The sequence below is a fragment of the Balaenoptera physalus genome, assembly GCF_965194825.1.
Source record: "Balaenoptera physalus genome assembly, contig: HAP1_SCAFFOLD_1458, whole genome shotgun sequence".
Lineage (NCBI taxonomy): Eukaryota > Metazoa > Chordata > Mammalia > Artiodactyla > Balaenopteridae > Balaenoptera > Balaenoptera physalus.
Genome location: NW_028125338.1, coordinates 165521 through 186706, shown reverse-complemented (window position 1 = coordinate 186706; position 21186 = coordinate 165521). Strand labels below are relative to the sequence as shown.

The 21186-nt window shown below is 38.4% G+C and overlaps 2 long non-coding RNA genes and 1 pseudogene across 3 annotated transcripts; 2 read left to right on the top strand and 1 right to left on the bottom strand.

Moving 5' to 3' along the window:
- The first annotated feature begins 508 nt into the window (after positions 1-508).
- Positions 509-14664, top strand: LOC309653920. Its single transcript, XR_014259636.1, has 2 exons — positions 509-3729; positions 9851-14664. It is a non-coding gene; the product is annotated as an uncharacterized lncRNA (long non-coding RNA).
- On the top strand, positions 5127-8798 carry LOC309653919. The gene is made up of 2 exons (XR_014259635.1): positions 5127-5625; positions 5957-8798. It is a non-coding gene; the product is annotated as an uncharacterized lncRNA (long non-coding RNA).
- A 1003-nt stretch (positions 14665-15667) lies between the features above and the next one.
- LOC309653914 (mitochondrial import inner membrane translocase subunit Tim8 A pseudogene) lies at positions 15668-19859 on the bottom strand (annotated as a pseudogene). Its single transcript has one exon. The product of its transcript is annotated as a mitochondrial import inner membrane translocase subunit Tim8 A pseudogene (transcript).
- Between the last annotated feature and the right edge of the window lie 1327 nt (positions 19860-21186).

The following is a 21186-nucleotide window of genomic DNA, read 5'->3' as shown; positions in this document are numbered from 1 at the left end:
CCCTGGATTTTTGCTGTGAGCCTGACAGGTCTTTGATTCTTCAATAAATACAGTCAGTTATTGACTTCAGTCTTTCAGATGTTTGAATTCAGCTCTTTAGGCTCTCAGTTCTCACAGCTTCAGAGTATGGCAAATGTAAGGAGAGACCAGCTATGTATTTGTTACCGTTACACTTTCTCAATGAAAATTTGTCTCATAAACACTGAAACATTGCAGATGATTTCACTTTTTCTGACTCAGCCCCCTTCTTGGGGATGGCACTTCTGGGTTTTTACTGTGAGTCTGGTAGGTCTCTGATTCCTCACTTTGGAAAGTTCTCTCCCTCAGGCATTAGGTATTTAAGCTTCCTGCTTTCTATAGGTTCAAAAACTGGCAAATGTCTTGAAGAGGAGACCTAATGATTGTCACAGGCCCCTTTATCTAGCGGGATTTGGTTTGTTCGTGCCATGACTGTGCAGGAAATTTCACTCTGCTTTCTTGGCTCAGTCCCCCATCATCCTGTACCACCCTGACACTAAGGAAATGTCCTGTGGGGGAAATCGGCTTGACATTCTGCTAGATTTCACTCCATCATGCCAGCAAATGAGTTCATCAAAAGGTATGGTGATTTCTCTTTTCCAGTGGAGTATGTCTCCCTACACCAAACCCCTGCTCCAAATCTCTAAATGTCCCTCTCTAGCATACTAGTTGATATTGTTTCTTGATTGCTTCCTTAGCTCGATGATCCTTTATTCAAGTTTGTTTGCTCGTTGCAGCAGGAGTGATGGCCTGTGCCTACCTAGTGCAGGCATATTATTATGGAGATATGGCTTTGGTCCCAGACACCACAATAAGGAGAATATCATAAGAAAGCAAGTCACACGAGTTGTTTGGTTTCCCAGTGCATGTAAAAGTTATGTTTATGCTATACTGTAGTCTATTAAGTGTGCAATAGCATTATGTCTAAAAAAAGTACATATCTTAATTTGAAAGCAGACTTTAAGAATGCTACCCATCATCTGAGCCTTCAGCAAGCTGTAATCTTTTTGCAATAGTAACATCAAAGATCACTGATCACAGATCATGTAACAAGTATAATAGTGAAAAAGTTTGAAATATTGTGAGACTTACCAAAACATGACATAGAGACACGAAGTGAGCAAATGCTGTTGGAAAAAATGGCACCACCAGTAGAGCTGCTTGACACAGGGTTGCCACAAACCTTCAATTTGTTACAAAAAAAAAAAAAAAAAAAAAAAAAAGCATTATCTGCAAGGTACAATAAAGTGAAGTGCAATAAAGTGAGGTATGCCTATATATCCTGCCTCAAAGTAGAAATCCTATTTAGATCACCTTTAATTTCTCTCTATGATATATTAATAGTTTTCTGTTCAGGGTTCTTACATTTTTTATTACACTTATTATTAGGTATATGATGTTTTGATGATAATGTAGATGGCATATTTTTTAGTTTTTAATTTTATAACTTTTCAGACACAGAAAAATGTTAGTGGAATTTTTTAATGTTTGGTCTCTTATCTGGCAACTCTTCTAAAAACTAACTGATATTCTAATAAGTTATCTGTAGATGGTTTTGGATTTTCTGTATCCTTAATTATATCAAATATGGAAAGTGACAGTATTATTTCTTCCTTTCTTAGCCTTATATTTCTGATTTCTTTTTCCTGCCTTACTGCTAATGCCATTTAATACTTTTACTAACAGGTTGAATAGAAAAGGTAAGAGTTGGCATTCTTATTTTGTTCCTAATCTTACAGTGGACATTCTCCACATTTCACTATAAATAGGATGGTGGCTCTAAAGTTTTTTGTAGTTTCCCTTTGCTATGAGTTTTTAATCATACATAATTATTGAATTTTATCAAATGCTTTATCTGACTATACTGATATGATCATATACATTTTCTCCTTTATTTTATTCATGTGGTGCATGACATTTATTGATATTTGAATGTTAACTCACCTTGCATTTCTGGAGTAAAACAACTTGGTAGGAATTCACACACACACACACACATTCACTCACTCACACACTCTACATTTGATTGTCTAACATTTTGTGTATGATTTTTGCTTCTGTATACATAAAGGAGATGGGCCTATTTTCTTTTCTCATAATTGTCCTTTTAATTAGTGAATAGTATATAGAGGGTAGAGATTTAAAAGACCTTTTAAAAGGTCTTCTTCTTCTGTGATATAATACAATACAGTATTACTCCATTTTTTAAAAATGACCTTTTTTATTTTCAAATAGTTTCAAATCTGCAGAAAAGATACAAACAGAGTTCCCTTTACCTCTCTCCCAGTTTTTCCTATTGCTAACATCTTATACTACCATACTATATTTTTCAAAATTAAAAAGCCAACATTTATACATTACTATTAACTAAACTTAAGACTTTTTTTGGATTTCACCAGTTTTCCTGTTAATGACCTTTTTCTGTTCTAGGACCCAATCCAGTATATCACATTCCACTTAGTTAGTTGTCATGTCTCCTTAGTCTTCTCTGGTCTATGACAGTTCCTCATTCCTTCCTTGTTTTTTATGATTTTGACAGTCTTGAGGAATATTTGTCTGATATTTTGTAGAATTGTCCTCAGTCTGGGTTTGGCTGATGTTTTTCTCATGATTAGACTGGAGTTATAGGTTTTGACAAAGAATACCACAGAAGCGAAGTAACCGTCTCATCACATCATAACAGAGAGTATGTAGTGTCTCCGTGACATCACTGGTGATGTGAAACATCATCACTTGCATAACATGGTGTTTGCTTGGTTTCTCCACTGTAAAGTTACTTTTTCTCCCATTTTATACTCTCTTTGGAATTCAATCATTAAGGCCAGCCCAGGACTGGACTTAAGGGGAAGATTAAGCTTCACCTCCACCTCCTTGGGGAGGAGATGGATGCCGGCGGGGGGGGGGGGGGTGGCGGGGGGGAGGTTACCTACATATGGAATTCTTCTGTTGGCAAGATTTGTCTTCTCCCTCCCTCCTATTATTTATTTATTTATACACTCATTTATTTACTCCATTATGTTTTAATATGGATTCTTTATCATCTATATACATAATTACAACCTTAAAAACCTCTGGTTCCCCCACTGACATATAAACTCTTTGAGGAAAGGCTCTGCTTCTTTTTTATTTTTGTACACTCTATGCGTTTAGCATAGTCCCCTAATTTATAGTGGACTTCCAGTAATTATTTTGTAATGGATATCTTTCCACTTCAACTGAAAAGTACCCTTTCCTTATATAATAGCATTCTAAATCCAAAATAAAAGTAGATTTTAAAATAAGTAAAAGTAAACTCATGCATGATCACCCTGTAATAAGTATGTAAAAAAGCAAAGGGTACTGCAGAAATAACTTAACCATTGGAGTTGGATGTGTCTCCAAAAAATATTGAAGCCACATTTGGAAAGAAATTACAGTATTTGATAAGCCAAGGATATGACCTGCTGTGTGCTTTCCCTTTTTTGTTCAGATCACCAAAGGAGATTAAGACCCCGTTTTCTCCCGTCTCTGGAAAATTATCATCTGATGCAGTCACTCAGATAACAACAGAGAGTCCAGGAAAAACCATGTTTTCATCTGAGATTTTTGGTAATGCTGAAGATCGTGGACATGATATTCCAGAGCTCAGTACACAGAAGTTGGGCAAAGTTCCTGTCAAGTTTGCTTCATCATCTTCAGTCCAACAGATTACTGTTCTTCATGGCACAGATGGTAAGAGAATTTTAGGTCACATTACCAACTTTTGTGTGTCATTAACCAATAAATTTCTTGATTGGGTCTTTCTAGTTAGAAAACCTAATTTTAATTTTAAGCATTAGGTTGTACATGATGATAACATCTTTTATTTACATAGCTATGAAGAGAATATAATTTATTATGTTTTTACTTCAATTTCTAGTGAAGTTAACAACCTATGTGAAACTCATGCTACTTGTGGCTGACGTATTTTCAACTCATAATACTTGTCATAAGAATGCAAGTAGTTCATGAAAACATAAAAACTATAGAGGTTCAATTTTAGGGAGGTAGATAATTATTTGGCATTGTTTCTTTTACTATTGTTTTGCATGAGACAGTGAACAGATAGCAAACACAATACCAGTCTATTTCTTGCTCAAGAAACGTTGAGCAGGGACCCAGGTTGACTGTGACTCTGCTTTCTTTAAAACATGGAACCTTGGATTCATCATCATAGTCAACTGGAAGGGACGAAAAGCATGGAGGAGCACATGTTGGGAGGCTTTTATGGTCTAGGCCTAGGTGTGGCCCACATCACTTTCCACTGACTAGGAATAGTTTAGCTGTGCTTTCCAGGATGAAAAAGAAATGAGTTTTGGTGAACAGCTAGCAATTTCTACCATAAGGTCTACAACATTTAGAGTGTTCCTATGCTATCATGACAGTGATATTTTTATAGTGCTTACACTATATAACATTCAAAATTATAGCAAGTTATTTTCTTTTTCAGACCAGTAACTGGAAAGTTAAGTTCCCATTCTACCTCCAAATGAGGGTGGGAACTTTCAATTACTAATTTTAAAGTATTCAACAGTTTGTACAAATCTATTCAAAATAGATTTTAAGTGTTCCTACTTGTGCAAAAAGTTTATCTGTCTGTAGGTATAAATGGAATATGCCTAAATGTATAAAGAAAATTGCTTAGTTCCACATTTAAATTGCACTGAATTTAATTTGAATAAATACATTTATATGTTGAAATGGTTATATTTCTTTTCTTTTTTTTTTATTTTATTTATTTTATTTTGGCTGTGTCGGGTCTTCATCGCTGCGTGCAGCCTTTCTCTAGTTGCGGCGAGCGGGGGCTACTCTTCATTGCGGTGCACGGGCTTCTCATTGCGGTGGCTTCTCTTGTGGTGGAGCACGGGCTCTAGGCACGTGGGCTTCGGTAGTTGTGGTGCATGGGCTCAGTAGTTGTGGCTCGCGGGCTCTAGAGCGCAGGCTCAGTAGTTGTGGCACATGGGCTTAGTTGCTCCGCGGCATGTGGGATCTTCCCGGACCAGGGCTGGCACCCGTGTCCCCTGCATTGGCAGGCGGATTCTTAACCACTGAGCTATCAGGGCAGCCCGAGATGGTTATATTTCTTATACACTTTTATTGTGAAATAAAATTATGCCCCCCAAATGTATAGTCTAATCAATATCACACAGAACACCTTTAATGTGTCAGTTACCTATTGCCACCGTGATACTGTATAAGAACCTCGAAAATCTCAGTGCTTTATAACAACAGACATTTGCTTTCCTCACTCATGGGCTTATGAGTCCGTTGGAGTTTGGCATCAGGATGCAAAAACGGTTTGGGTCTGTTCCACATGCCTTGTACTGAAACCCAGGCTACTCTGGGCTATGCTGTTTTCATGTTGGTGGAAGAGCACAGGAGAGGAAATCCAACTGTGAAAGTGTATTTTATACCTCTTCTGACATCAAATGGATCAGTCTATAGAGAGCCCACAGTTCATGGTCTTACCTTTACATACAGGTACTTGGTAGAAAGGACTCCTTTAAAAGAGAAATATTATTTGGTTTAATAATAAAATATTTTTAACTCTGTGGATTCAGAAGTAAAATTTTAAAAAATATTTTAAAAGTATACAGAATAGGGCTTCCCTGGTGGCGCAGTGCTTGAGAATCCGCCTGCCAATGCAGGGGACACGGGTTCGAGCCCTGGTCTGGGAAGATCCCACATGCCGCAGAGCAACTAGGCCCGTGAGCCACAAATACTGAGCCTGCGTGTCTGGAGCTTGTGCTCTGCAACAGGAGAGGCCGCGATAGCGAGAGGCCCGCGCACCGCGATGAAGAGTGGCCCCCGCTTGCCGCAACTAGAGAAAGCCCTTGCACAGAAACGAAGACCCAACACAGCCAAAAATAAATAAATAAATAATAAAAATAAAGGAATTGCTTTAAAAAAAAAAAAAAAGTATACAGAATAGCATGTTGAATTTATGACTATGTGTCCACTGCTCTGAATTAACAAATTAAGAGTAATATGCTATATGTTTATATTTAGTTCCATTTGCAAGTTTTTTGAAGAAATAAATTTTATGGTTGGACTTTCTTCTTTACCCTTCTCCAGTCCTTTCTTTCTCTCCCAGGAACAACCATTATTTGCTGAATAGTCGCTTCTTCCCCCAGAGATAGGCAGTCCAAAGTAACTTTAAGACTTCTGCATCCAAACATAAAGTTGTTGAGAATTTCAAAAAGCCACTTATCTTGCCTCTGAATTCTCCATCTCCACATGGTAACCATTCTTGCTCTGGGTCCATTGTAATTCTGCCCAATTGTTGTTGTCCATTTTCTGCAAACTTTGAACTAAATGGTAAATTTAACCATCACCACCAAGCTTTATATACACTGGTGGATGAAGAAAACTACTAAGTCAATATCCTAACAATAATGACTACAGCAACGTCCAAAGAGAAGTAGAGGCTACAACCTATTTTTCCTGTTATTTAAATTCTTCCAGCCTCTATACATTTCTTCATTCTCCTTGAATTCAGCCAGGTTCTCATTGGCTGGGGTTTTGCCTGATAGGTTGGTACAAGTGTTCCTAAGTAGTCTAAGGCTTTGCTAGCCCTGCATAGGTTTAAGGTAATTTTTTGTTAATTTCTATGACCAGGCTTGGTAAAGTGGTCCCCTAGGTGTAAGCCATACTCCTACTGACTTTCTTCTTTTAAGGTAACCTTATTTCTCCCTGATAGTTAAGGTCAATTGTAGTTTTAGTCAACACTATGGCATCCTATTCCCTGTATTGTTTCAGTGACATAAAGAATGTAAAATGACTAGATGGCTCCTGTCTCCCGGTAGAAGTGCCCCTCCCTTATTTCTAAGATCTTCCATCAAACAAAGCAGAGTCACAGAGATAGAAAGCAAAAGATTTTAAAGGCTTCTGCCTTTGTTCCTAAATACATGCATTCTGTCTGTGGGATAGGCAAGTGCCACATGTGGTTCTGAGCACATGCCGTATTCAGTAAGCTAGCATTCCAGCCTCAGAAAGTGATGCCTCCCAGCTTGTGCCATGACAGTTATCAGTAAATTGTTCACTCGCTTTTTTGTTCTTGAGTTTACCATAGCTGTGGGTGATCAGGCTTGTGAGGAGAACAGTGACTCCCTTTAGTCGTCAGCCTTTTGTCTCATTTCCTTCACTATGAAGTCAGTTCCTTGGTTGGAAGCAGGGTACTAGTAATATGGATTCCATGTCAAATCATCAGAATCATGGAGTGGCCAAGGATGGTAACACAATTCTAAGTAGTTTATAAGTTGTTATTGCATCCAGAATGAAGGAGATCTCATTCTACTCTGGGACTATCAGACTCTGTCTAGAGTATTTTGATTTTTATAAACTAGACATGGGCAACTAGGAGTCCATCTAGAGGTGATTACAGGATGCAAGAGAAGACCATGGTCCATAAGGATAAACTGAAGAAGCTGTTGTGTTTAATCAGGAGAAGTGGTAGCTATCTACAAAATTCTATTTGAATGAGCAGTACAACCCCATGAATACTGAGGAGTAACCTAAACAAGAATTTTATAGGGCTCATGTGATGGCAATACTAATCCTTTGTGTAGGCATAGAAAAGGACAGTAGACTAAAAGGAGGGATGGGATATTTCTGAATGGGAAAATTGAATATTTAAAGATGTCATTTATTCCCAAATGAATTTAAACTCTAATGTAATTCTACTCAAAATTCTAATGGAATTGTTCTTTTGAACTTGTTTAATTGATCTTAAGTTTTTTCAGGAAGAATAATAAAGAAAATACTGGAAAAGAAGAGTAATGGGGAGGATAAATTTTAGCAGCAGCCAGTGGAGTGTTTTCATGGGATGCCTGGAAGTTGCAGACATTATTCTCACCCTTGACCTATGGGCCCAGACTCAGTCATATGTCCATACATGTCTGCAAGGGAGATTGGGAAATACAGTGTACAGATGAGCAGTATGTACCCAGCTAAATATCAAAATGCTGTTACAGAGACAGAGTTTCTACCACATCATGAAAGAAAAACAAGTGTATAGAAAAAGATTTCAGGGACTGCCCTGGTGGCGCAGTGGTTAAGAATCCACCTGCCAGTGCAGGGGACACGGGTTCGAGCCCTGGTCCGGGAAGATCCCACATGCCGCAGAGCAACTAAGCCCGTGCTCCACAACTACTGAGCCTGTGCTCTAGAGCCCGCGAGCCACAACTACTGAGCCCATGCTCCACAACTACTGAAGCCTGCATGCCTAGAGCCTGTGCTCCACAACAAGAGAAGCCACTGCAGTGAGAAGAGTGAGAAGCTCGCGCACCACAACGAAGAGTAGCCCCCCACACCGCAACTAGAGAAAGCCCGCGTGCAGCAATGAAGACCCAATGAAGCAAAAAAATAAGAAGAAGAAAAAGATTTCATCTTCTATAATAATCAAATTACTACCATGTCACAGACATTTTAGAAAGAATTTTAGCAGTTAGTATTTAAAAAAACGAAACTTTATAAATGACATAATTTTTCACTCTGAAATCAGGAAACTTATGTGAAATGGGGCAGCAGGGGAGAATGGGTATGCTATGAACAGGAAGTCTTTATTACAGAATTCTTTATTATTGAAAATTTAATCCAGCCTAAATTTTTAACATTATGAGAAGGGTTAAAAACACTTAATGTGTAGTAGAATGATAAAAAATGTGAAGATAGGAAATAAAATGAATATTTTATTATCAATGTAAAGTAGAAAAACTGAATTCCACATTATACATACTATACACAACTATGTAAACAAATAAGCAATACAGAGGAAAGACCTGTAGAAATACATTAAAATATTAATAATAGTTATCTTTGAGTGGTAAGACTTTGTCTTTTTTATTTCTGTGTATTTTTTTAATATTGAGAATTTATACTTTTATAATGGAAAACTTATTTTGAAAATCTGCCACATAGAAGAGAATTAGATTTACTTTCTATGACTCTGGAGGGAGAATCTTCAAAGATCAGTAGTAGGGGTTAACAACGACCAGGTTTGGGTTCAATATAAGATAAAGTGTTTCTTAGTTAGAGCCATCTAAATATGGAATAGATTGCTAAGAAGTCGTCTTCTCAATGAATCCTACCCTTACCACTCTATTTAAACTGCATCCTGCTGCAATTTCCCAAATACTTCTAATCTTCCTCAGCATTTTCTAATTTTTTGGGGGGGGGAGTGGCTGTTTTGGGTCTTTGTTGCTGCACACGGGCTTTCCCTAGCTGTGGTGAGTAGGGGCTACTCTTCGTTGTGCTGCATGGGTTTCTTATTGTGGTGGCTTCTCCTGTTGCAGAGTGCGGGCTCTAGGCGCACAGGTTTCAGTAGTTGCAGCACGAGGGCTCAGTACTCGCAGCACAAGGGCCCTAGAGCACGTGGGCTTCAGTAGTTGCGGCACATGGGCTCAGTAGTTGTGGCGCTCGGGCTCTAGGGCGGGCGGGCTTTGGTAGTTGTGGCACGCAGGCTCAGTAGTTGTGGTGCACAGGCTTAGTTGCTCCACAGCATGTGAGATCTTCCCAGACCAGGTATCGAACCCCTGTCCCCTGCATTGGCAGGCAGATTCTTAACCCACTGCACGACCAGGGAAGTCCCAGTATTTTCTAATTTTTTATGTCACTAATAATTTATAAAAACACTAGATGATTTACTTATTTAGTATGCTAATTGTTTACTGTCTATCTCCCTCTTCTAGAATGCTAGTTTACTGATACATTCCAAGAATCTTGACCACTGCTTGGCACATTAAAGGTACTTAATATTTGTTCAGTTAATTAATAAATGTTTTCTTATTAATTATTCTGATCTTTATGTCCTTAGGCCAGCCTTTACTGTTGCCATATAAGCCTTCTGGTAGTACAAAGATGTACTATGTTCCCCAATTAAGACAAATTCCTTCATCTCTGGATTCCAAGTCAGACACCACCATTGAGAGCTCACACTCAGGTATTATGCAGAAATTATTCAAAATTTTACTTTTTGAAATTTTATTTGTGGATTGGCTGTTTAATTCTGGATGACATATGAAAGCTCAGTGCTATTTAATCTTTAAGTGAAACATGGAGATTTTCATGACACAGTCTCTGGTTCAGATAGGTGAGTTATTTGGTCAGATGTATTGTGTACACTCAAACATTTGATAAATATTTGAAGAAAATTGTATGAACAGTTACTTGTTTGGGTTAGTGGACTCCATCTAGGACAAAGGTTTCCAAGTTTTCTCTGTTCACAGTCACCTTAGTGTTTGGGTGATTTCTTTTCTCATCATCGTGGGGATATAAATCATCAGCAGCATATAAATACATGAAGTATTTTTTCAGATACTAAGCTATTATGTTATTAGGGTATAAAAATACTTACCGTTTTGATCTTACAGCTTAATAAGCAAAAATATTTTTGGTTTTGTGTTTGAAAGAAAACATTTTACTTTGTTCAGAAATATGCATAATTACTTGCTAACGAGATATGTGTGGCTATTAGGGCACAGTTTCTCACACCTTGAGATGAGATTGGACACAACCACCCTCATTTATTGCTTTTGTTACAGAAACTGTCAAAAATCCAACTCTGCAGAGATACAGACAGCAGCATTGAAAGGAATGTAGCAGTATCTAATGTTGAAACTTTAAACTATCTTTAGCTATTAGTTTTTGTCCTGTACACCAGATATTACATATCACTGTTTCTCTAGAGTTTTAAAATATCCCACAACATCCCTGTGAGATCACCACAATAGAACTGCAGATTTAGAAAATGAATAGCATCCTGTGGAGGAACTGAATAAATATTTTCTGTGGAAAATTATAAGGATACGGAGTTGGTATGGTGCGGGGTTTTGATTGTTGGGATAACATATTGATTGGTCCACAGGAGTTGACTTGGTTCCGTGTAGATATAAATTGTTCATGATTTGTCAATAGACATCTTTATAGGTGTAGAAATTAAAAAGAAAGTAGTTGTCCCTGGTCTTATGCAGATTTTCTGTTAATTTTAAGAGGACCCAACTAGTATCTAATGGTAACTGAGTTAAAGCCCCTGATATAATTGCTCCTGATTTCCCACTGTGATGCCACTGAAAAAAAGAACCACAAAATGCTCATATGTTAGGATTGATTATGAAGCCTATAACCAGGAACTGGAAGAAATTTTCACTACCTGCATGGCTATGATTTTAAAAACTCACTTAGTGGCTACGAGACATAAAACAAGCTTACTTAATTGATTGTAGGTAGGAAAATCTTTTATCTCAGTCTCACTTTCAGCCCCCTAGTTCAGAAGACAGAATGTACCAATAGAAGTGTAATCAGGTGTTCCAGTATTTTTTGAGGCCTCCTGTGTACTTCTATTCATTTACATCCTAACTCTTCCCTTTGGAGACATTAACTTTGAGAAAAATTGGACAGTAGTGGGAAGAGGAAATGACTACTCAGGGATGGTACACTGTATCCTGAGAAATACTGTCCGTATAAATAAAGTACTGAATGCATCAATTAGACAAGAAGAGATCTGTTGGCTATATATACTTGAGGTTGTCATTTATCATGTTCTGCATCTATTCTGAGAGTGAGGGAGTTGACAGAAGAAAATAATAGTTTCTTAGACCAGTAGAGCTGATCTAGCTGAAAGCCTAGGAATTGTTCTGATAGATAGTGTCTATTAGTGTGTTGTGATTCTATAGATACTAGAAAGATCCAACTAGAGTTTGGGGCCAAGGGCAAGTCATAAACCGTTGCAGATATTTGGACCAAATAATTTCTCCTCAGTTGAGAATGAGTAAACAATTGAACTCATAAAATTCTTTTAAAGACAAAAACAAAGGGACTTCCCTCGTGGCGCAGTGGTTAAGAATCCGCCTGCCAATGCAGAGGACACGGGTTCCAGCCCTGGTCCGGGAAGATCCCACATGCCACAGAGCAACTAAGCCTGTGCGCCACAACTACTGAGCCTGCGCTTTAGAGCCTGCGAGCCATGACTACTGAAGCCCGCATGCCTAGAACCCATGCTCCGCAACAAGAGAAGCCACCGCAATGAGAAGCCCGCGCACTGCAACGAAGAGTAGCCCCCGCTCGCCGCAACTAGAGAAAGCCCGTGCACAGCACCAAAGACCCTACACAGGCAAAAATAAAAATAAATAAATTAAAAACAAAACAAAAACAAAAAAACAAGGCAAAGGTAACCTCGCAAAGAAAGAGATAGATGTTAGAGATTTACTCATTAGGTCAAGTAACACTCTGAAGTAGTAACAGGATTTCATTTATATCTGACAGTAAGTTCTGTGAAGATAGGTACTATGCCTTTTTTTTTGTAAGCCATTTTATACCTCATACCAATATATAATATAGATGTTATTTTGATATTCATTTAAAGACATTTAAATACTTTATGTACTAGTACTGTCAATAGGAGCAAAAAGCCATGGGGAGAGAACTGGCTGGGAGTTTTAAAACAAAGTGAGGAGTTAATAGCAGAAAAAAATGGTGGAGTAAAGACCTCCAACATTTTGCCCTGTGATAAAAGCAACAGAATTTTGGCAAAACTTTATGGAAAACTTTTCCAAAACTCTGGAAATTAACCAAAGGCTTGTAGCTTTTGTAGTAAGCATTTATTCAAGAAAAATGGCTGAACCTTGATAAGAATAGTAATAAGCTTGTGGCATTTTACCTTGCCCTATTCTCATTGCCATACTCAGCTCAGTGATTGATAACCTTGAAAAATATCAGCCTGCATTCCCAGGACTGGAGGGAGCAGAACAGAGCTGGACCTCTTTCACAATTTCATTCCCAAAGAATTGTCAGTATTTGACCTGTCTGATGGCTCTCTGGAAGACTCCACTCAAAAGGCTTATCTTTATTCGACCTTACTCAGAGCTATCCAGTGCGTATGAGCCTCTGTGTCTATGTGTGAGGTGTTTGTCAAAAAACACTTACAGGCAAGTGTTTTATTTTAGTTTCTTAAATATTTATTTATTTAATTTATTTATTTTGGCTGTGCCGGGTCTTAGTTGCACCACTCAGGATCTTCGTTGCGGCATGCGGACTCCTTAGTTGCAGGACCTAGTTCCCTGACCAGGGATCGATCCCAGGGCCCCTGCATTGGGAGCTCGGAGTCTTACCCCCTAGACCACCAGGGAAGTCCCCAAGCAACTGTTTTAATGTCACAATGCATGAGGCAGTGGATAACACTTGAGACAAACAATAGACTAACCAAAAGCTTTATCGGAAAAACTGAGGATGAGATGTCCATAGATATGTTGAAAAGCACTGATATATTCCTAGGACTCTAGAAGACCACAAGTGTGCACAGGCCTGAGTGCATGCTCAGGAAAGATCTGAGAGGGGCCTACCCTTTACCTTTGGCTGCCCTTGAGGCTCTGGGCAAGAAGAAAGGGAAGGCTAAGGCCGAATTGATAACTCCCTGCCCTCAGCGTTGATGGCTATGTGCACGTAGTCCCTCGGCAAAGACTGGGAGATTTATTGTTTCTAGATGTTTAAGGATATCTCCATCTAGGCATTAGCTGACCACTAAGCTAGTTGAGTGGCAGCTTCAGTAGACTTTATAGAATTTGTTCAGAAAAGTTACTTAAAAAAAAAAAAACAGCGTAAAGCAACAGCAGGAAACCCTAGGGAGGTAGTAGACTCTGATTTCCAGGGTTGTCACATTATATTTTTTAAGATGTCCAGTTTTCAACAAAAAGTTACAAGATATGGAAATTCAAAGTAAAAAAAAATATATATGGACCATACAAAAGAAAAATAGCAGTTTAGAAACTGTCTGTGAGGAATCTCAGACATTGGACTTACTAAATGAAGATGTTAAAATAGCTATTTAAAATATGTTCAAAGAACTAAATGAAACCATGTCTAAAGAAGTATAAGAACAGTGTCTTACCAAATAGAGAATATCAATAAAGAGAAATTACAAAAAAGAACCAAATAGAAGATCTGTAGTTGAAAAGTACAATAACTAAAATAAAAAATTGACTGGAGAAAGCTCAGTATCAGACTTGAACAGGCAGAAGTATGAGTCAGTGAACATGAAGATAGGCCAATTGAGATTATCCAGTGTGAGAAACAGAAAGAAAAAAGAACGAAGAGAAATTAACAGAATCTCAGAGTCCTATGGGACACCTTCAAGCATCCTATTATACACATAATGGGAGTTCCAGATGAAGAGACAGAAAAAGAGACTGAAGGAGTATTTGGAGAAATAATGGCCTAAAATTTCACAAATTTGATGACTGCTGTTAATCTGCACATCCCAAAAGCTCAAGGAAGTCCAAGCATGATACAGTCAAAGAGAGCCACATCTACATACATCATAAACCATCAAATGACAAAGACAGTGTTAAAGCAGCAAGAGCGGAGTTATCATGTACAAAGAATCTTCAATAAGACTAATTGCTGATTTTTCATCAGAAACCATAGAGGCCAGAAGGCATTGCAATGACATATGCAAAGAGCTGAGGAAAAAAACCTGCCTACCAAGTATTCTGTACCTAGCAAAACTACCCTTCAGAAATGAAGGAGAGATTAAGACATTCTCAGATAAACAACAGTTGAAAGACTCCACTGCTAGCAAACTGACCCACAGAAAATACTAAAGAGATTTTTTTCAAGATGGAATGGTGAACACCAGACAGTAACTTAAATCCACATGAAAAAAGTACTAAAGGTAACTACATAAGGAAATACAAAAGACAGTATAAATGTATTTTTGTTTGTAATTCAGTTTTTCTCCTATATGACTTAAAAGACAAATGCAGTATAAGCAAGTCCCAAATACACACAAAAAAAACTAACAGAATTAAAATGATAAAACCTGACACTATATTTTTAAATAAATAAATTTATTTATTTATTTATTTGTATTTTTATTTTTGGCTGCGTTGGGTCTTCGTTGCTGCGCGCGGGTTTTCTCTAGCTGTGGCGAGCAGGGGCTACTCTTTGTTGTGGTGCGCGGGCTTCTCGTTGCGGTGGCTTCTCTTGTTGAGGAGCACGGGCTCTAAGTGCATGGGCTTCAGTAGTTGTGGCTCTTGGGCTCTAGAGCGCAGGCTCAGTAGTTTTGGCACGCGGGCTTAGTTGCTTCGTGGCATGTGGGATCTTCCCAGACCAGGGCTCGAGCCCGTGTCCCCTGCACTGGCAGGCGGATTCTTAACCACTGTACCACCAGGGAAGTCCGAAAAACTGACACTATTAAAGGGAGAAATATTTCAAGCCAATAGCAAAAGGTCATATATTGTATAATTCCATGTATATGAAATGTCCAGAATGAGCAAATCCGTATAGACAGAAAGTAGATTAGTGGATGCCAGGGGATGTTGGGGAGGGGAAAATAGGGAGTAACAGCTAACATATACAAGATTTCTTTGTGGGGGGCGTGACAAAAATGTTCTGGAATTAGATAACAATATTGGTGGTGAAAATACTAAGAACTAGTGAATTGTACACTTACTTTAATTGGTGAATTTTTTTTTTTTTGAATCTTGTAGAAGTTTTTATTTCAGTGATTAAAAGAACGCAGTAAATGGAAAGTATGCTGGTTTACATTAGGCATGCACCTCTACCTGAAACTGCTGTTAGTTTTTTTTTGTTTTTTTTTTTTTGTTTTTCTTTTTTTAAATTTATTTATTTATTTATTTATGGCTGTGTTGGGTCCTCGTTTCTGTGCGAGGGCTTTCTCCATTTGCGGCAAGCGGGGGCCAATCTTCACCACGGTGCGCGGGCCTCTCACCATCGCGGCCCCTCTTGCTGCGGAGCACAGGCTCCAGACGCGCAGACTCAGTAGCTGTGGCCCACGGGCCCAGCTGCTCCGCGGCACGTGGGATCCTCCCAGACCAGGGCCCGAACCCGCGTCCCCCGCACTGGCAGGCAGACCCCCAACCACTGCGCCACCAGGGAAGCCCTGCTGTTAGTTTTTGACTGGCCTAAATCTTTATAACTTATTTTTTCATTTAGGCACATCTTTAAATTTTTTTGGACCCTGACATACAGGGTAAGTTAACTTCTTCCTTGTGGCAGTTTAGTATGAGAATTATGTTCGCTGGCTAGATTCCTTTAACTAAAGGCCTCTAGACTCTCAGGCTACCTGTACTAGCTCAAGACTGTACTTTATATATAGATATTTAAGTGAATCACAGTATAAGGGAGGGAGATAATCTAGAAAGGTGAAATGTACTGTATGAATACTCCATACATTTTTTTTCTAGCACAGATAATCAAACACTAGATAAGGAGGCCTACAGTCAAGTACCAAATTACTCTTTCCCCCACTGCTGCCCTTTCTGAGAGACACAAAGATGTATATCGATCTCTCCAGAAATCTGAAAGGAATCCACACAAATAACAGATTATTACCTATGTGGTCCCACATATCAAATTATAGAGCAGTTCCACTATTAAAATTATAGGAAGCAGTTAATGGGACTATGAGGAAAGCATCGTCCCACATACAGTAACATACACCTAGTAGAGTTTTCCATTCATCTGTCAATTGTTTTCCCAAGATTAGCATTAAAAAACACAACCCCAAACACATTTGACCCTCAAACCACCCCCACACACAAAAATTGGTCTTTGTTCATTCTCAGATGACAGGATGTCCCAAGAGTGACAAAGGTGGGAGCCGATCCCCCCACAGCCTTTTCTTCAACCATCCCATCAACTGCTCTTCATTTCTTGAACTACCTTCCTTTTCCAGAGAGGTAATAATCAGGTCAGTCAGAAAGGCTTTCTGAGAAGACTGGCTTGGATTTCTGGGTCTGTTCCAGTCGATTCAAGATGAATTGGCTTGTATCAATGAAGCGCTCAACGCAGTTCACAAAACAGGCCTCAGCCCGACTGTCCAACTTTGGCCCAGGCTTGTCCATGCACATTTCCCAACAAAGTTCCGTCATCTGGTGCACCAGCTGCTGGAAGCACTTCTTCTGAGTCTCTACCTCGATGAAATGCTGCAGCTGCGGGTCGACCGAGCCCAAACCCGCTGCGGAGGAAGACGAGGAGGACGCCATCCCAGCGCGGCCACGCGTGCCGAGACAAACTCCGCACCAACTCACCGACCTTCACGTGTCTCCGCGGCGGAACCCTTAATTGGTGAATTTCATGTTTTGTCTCAATTTAGAAAAAAAAGTGTGTGTGTTGGGGGGGGTGTGGGCAGGAATGAACATATGAAGGAAAAGACTGCCTAAAACTGTAAAGATTTGGTAACAGATTTAAAATACATTTTGCAGGCAAAAAGGGTGGAATTAACATGAAGGAAGTTAAATTAGTGATGAGGACAAATCTGAGAGTCTGCAAAATTACAGAGGAAAAAGAAGAAGAAAATGAAAATGCTGTGAAAGATGATGAGAGACATAAGAAACATAGCTAAGTAAACCAAACCAAGAATTATATCTGTAGCTGAGGAAGAAAGTAATATTCAAACACTTAATTGAATAAAACATCCTCCTCCTGAAAAGGGGAACACTGTATGCAGATTGAAAGTTGCCATAAAAATCCAGGGAAAAATCAGAGACTGAGACACATATCAGAAAAAGATTTTTGAGTTAAAATAAATAGAAGAAAATCCCATAAATATACAATTAAAAAAAAAAAGTTAAGAGAAGAAAATTTAGTCTGATATCAGGCTTATTTAAAATACTAAATGTAAAAATAATGGAACCAAATCTGTATTTATTGGGAAAATTATATAATTCAAGGATTTATGGACCCAGTGCATTTTCATTAAGCACTATGACAATGAAAAGACATTTTCACAAGTACACAGCAGCTAGAAAGTATATTCAACCTCTGTACCTTCTTGAAAAATTCACTTGAAGACTCACCCAGCTGAAGAGATGAATCAAAATGAAGAAGTCATTACAGAGAAATGAAGCAATGCTGAAAGTGATCAGTGGTGAACTTTGAAGTCAGTTTGACACAACACTCATCTAAACAGCAAATTTAGTTACAAGGTGGAAAAAAAAATGCCAAAAGTTAATTTTGGAATGAAAGGCATGAAAAGAAAAAACAATTGTGTTTCTTGTCTTTTTGACTAAAGAGGTGTCATTTTATTCATGACTTGGTGATCAGATAGGTTAAAGAAGTTTTCATAAAAAATAAATTTGACTTGATTAAAATTTAAAACTTGTGTGCACCAAAAAACAAAACACCATCAACATAGTAAAAAGGTTGCACACAGAATTGGGAAAAACATGTGCAATTCATATATCTGATGAGAGATGACTATCCATAATATATGAAGAACTCTTACAGTTCAACAACAGCAAAAAGCAATCTAATTTTTAAATGAGTACAGAATCTGAAGAGCCATTTCTCCAGGAAAGATACAGATGGCCAAAGAGAACGTGAAAAGATGTTTTACATCATTAGTCATGAAGGAAATGTAAATAAAAACTACAAAGAGATACCACTTCATACCCATTAGGATGGCTTTTATGAAATAAAAAAGAGCAAGGGTTGGCAGGGATATGGTGAAATTGGAACTCTTGTGTATTGCTGATGGGAATGTAAAATGGTAGAGCCACCGTGGAAAACAGTGTAGTGGTTCCTCAAAAAATGAAACATAGAATTACTATATGATCTAGCAATTCTTCTTCTAAGTATATACCCAAAAGAATCGAAAGCAGGGATTTGAACAGATTTTGAACACCCAGGTTCATAGCAGCATTATTAACAATAGCCAAAGGGTGAGAACAATCCAGATGTCTACCACCTGATGAATGGATCAATACAATGTGATATATACATACAATAGAATATTATTCAGCCTTAAAAAGGAGTGAATTTCTGACACATGCTACACTGTGGATGGACTTTGAAGGCATTGTGCTAAGTAATACAAGCCAGTCACAAAAGGGTTGGAGGAGGAGGAAAAGGGAGTTATTGTTTAATAGGTACAGAGTTTCCATTTGGGAAAATGAGTTAATTCTGGAGATGGATGGTGTGATGGTTGCACAACAATGTGAATATACTTAATGCCTTAACTTGTATGCTTAAAAATGTTTGAAATGGTAACTTTTATGTATATTTTACCACAATGGAAAAAAGCTACCAAAAAATAAAACTCGAAAAGAATTTTAAAACTAGATATCTGTCTTCCAAATTATTGTTGAGTATATAAAATAAGCAAAATAACATAGAACAAGAACAGGAAACAAGAGGGGCCTCCGTGGTGGCGCAGTGGTTAAGAATCTGCCTGCCATCGCAGGGGACACGGGTTCAAGCCCTGGTCCAGGAAGATCCCACATGTCGTGGAGCAGCTAAGTCCATGCACCACAACTACTGAGCCCGCATGCCACGACTGCTGAAGCCCGCGAGCCTAGAGCCCATGCTCCGCAACAAGAGAAGCCACTGCAATGAGAAGCCCGCGCACCGCAAGGAAGAGTAGCCGCGGCTTGCCGCAACTAGAGAAAGCCCACACATAGCAACGAAGACCCAACGCAGCCAAAAAAAAACAAACAAACAAGAAACAAGAAACTTTAAGATAGCATAAATAAGTCAGATGAATAGATTACGATGAAATGTCTTTAACTATGATAAGTAATTTTGGCGTACATTGGCATTGTGTCATACATGCATTTAAACAAGTTCAATTACATGTATTTAACAAAAAGAGAAGAGGAGAATGAACCTTAAGAGTACAAGTGTGTTGTACCCTCCACACTCTTATCAGCATATTAGCATGAGAGAGTTTGAAATGAGAGGTGGGAAACCTCAGTTCTCGAAGTTCAGTGTCCTCATTTGACTTTTATAGTTTAAGCATCTTTTAACTTGCTTCCCTGAGTATGATTCTAGAGTTTAAGTGTTTTTAGTACAATGTGGTCTCTAAACACAAGTCACACAAGTTTTAAAACTCTACTGATAAAAATATTTGTTGCCATGAGATGCTAACTCTCTAATAAAATTGTTTTACATAGGCCTTTGTTCTTCAGGAATTTAGCTTGTTTACTTCCTAACTACCTACCCAGTTAATTTACTTCGGTAGGACTGTGCTGATTAAAAATGTCTGTAAAAGTGTGTTTAGTTTAGGATAGTTTTGGCTCTGAGAGATGAAAACAAAAACAAAATGACATTGGCTTAAAGCTTTAAGACAGAAAAGAGTATCAGGGAACAAAGCTCTTTCTCTCCTGTTGCTTCAACATTTTAGCCTCCATTCTCATGCTGTAGTTATCAGACACGTATTCCAGCCAGCAGAAAGGAAAAAAAGGGAAAAAGAAAAAAGTGTATTTCTTCCTTTAAATACTTCTCAAAAGTTAAATGTACCATTCCCCTTCCATCCTATTGGCCAGACTTATTGACACGGTCACACCAACCTATGTTGCCAGGGAGGCTGGGAAATGTAATCTCTATTATGGTATGCCCAGCTAAGTCAGGTTCTATTTTAGGGGAAAAGGAAAATGGATTTCAGAGGACAGCTGGTAGTCTGCCACAAGTATAAATAAAAACATAGTTTGGAGTATAATTAGCCACTTCTCTTTTTTTGTGTATTGCTTCTTTTTCAGAAGTTATATTGTATTCTGGGCAATATTGTATTCGAAAATTTACCCGCTTTTTTGCTGTTTTTAAACGAATGCTTCAGAAAAAGTCTTGATCATGTTAATCTCCTCATCAGAAAGTTTTCATTGCCCTTGAAAATAAAAACTAGGACTTCGCCGGTGGTGCAATGGTTAAGAATCCGCCTGCCAATGCAGGGGACACGGGTTCGAGCCCTCCTGTGCTCTGCAACAAGAGAAGCCACCGCAATGAGAAGCCCGCGCACCACAATGAAGAGTAGCCCCGCTCGCCGCAACTACAGAAAGCCCGCGCGCAGCAATGAGCACCCAATGCAACCAAATAAATAAATACATTTATTAAAGAAAAAGAATGAAAACTAAACTTTTTAAGCCTAGTCTTTCAGAACAGTAGAATGGGCTCCCAAAGAACCTTTCAAATGCTAATTTTTCTCTTTTCCTTACAAATTCTATAATCTAATAAATTATATACTTGCACTGTTTCTTAGATGTTCAGTTGCTTTCCTGATTCCATTTTTTTCATATGTATTCACCTTTGCCCAAAATGCTTTTCTCTTTCCATCTCAGTTTTTTTTTGTTTTGTTTTAAACATCTTTATTGGAGTATAATTGCTTGACAATGGTGTCTTAGTTTCTGCTTTATAACAAAG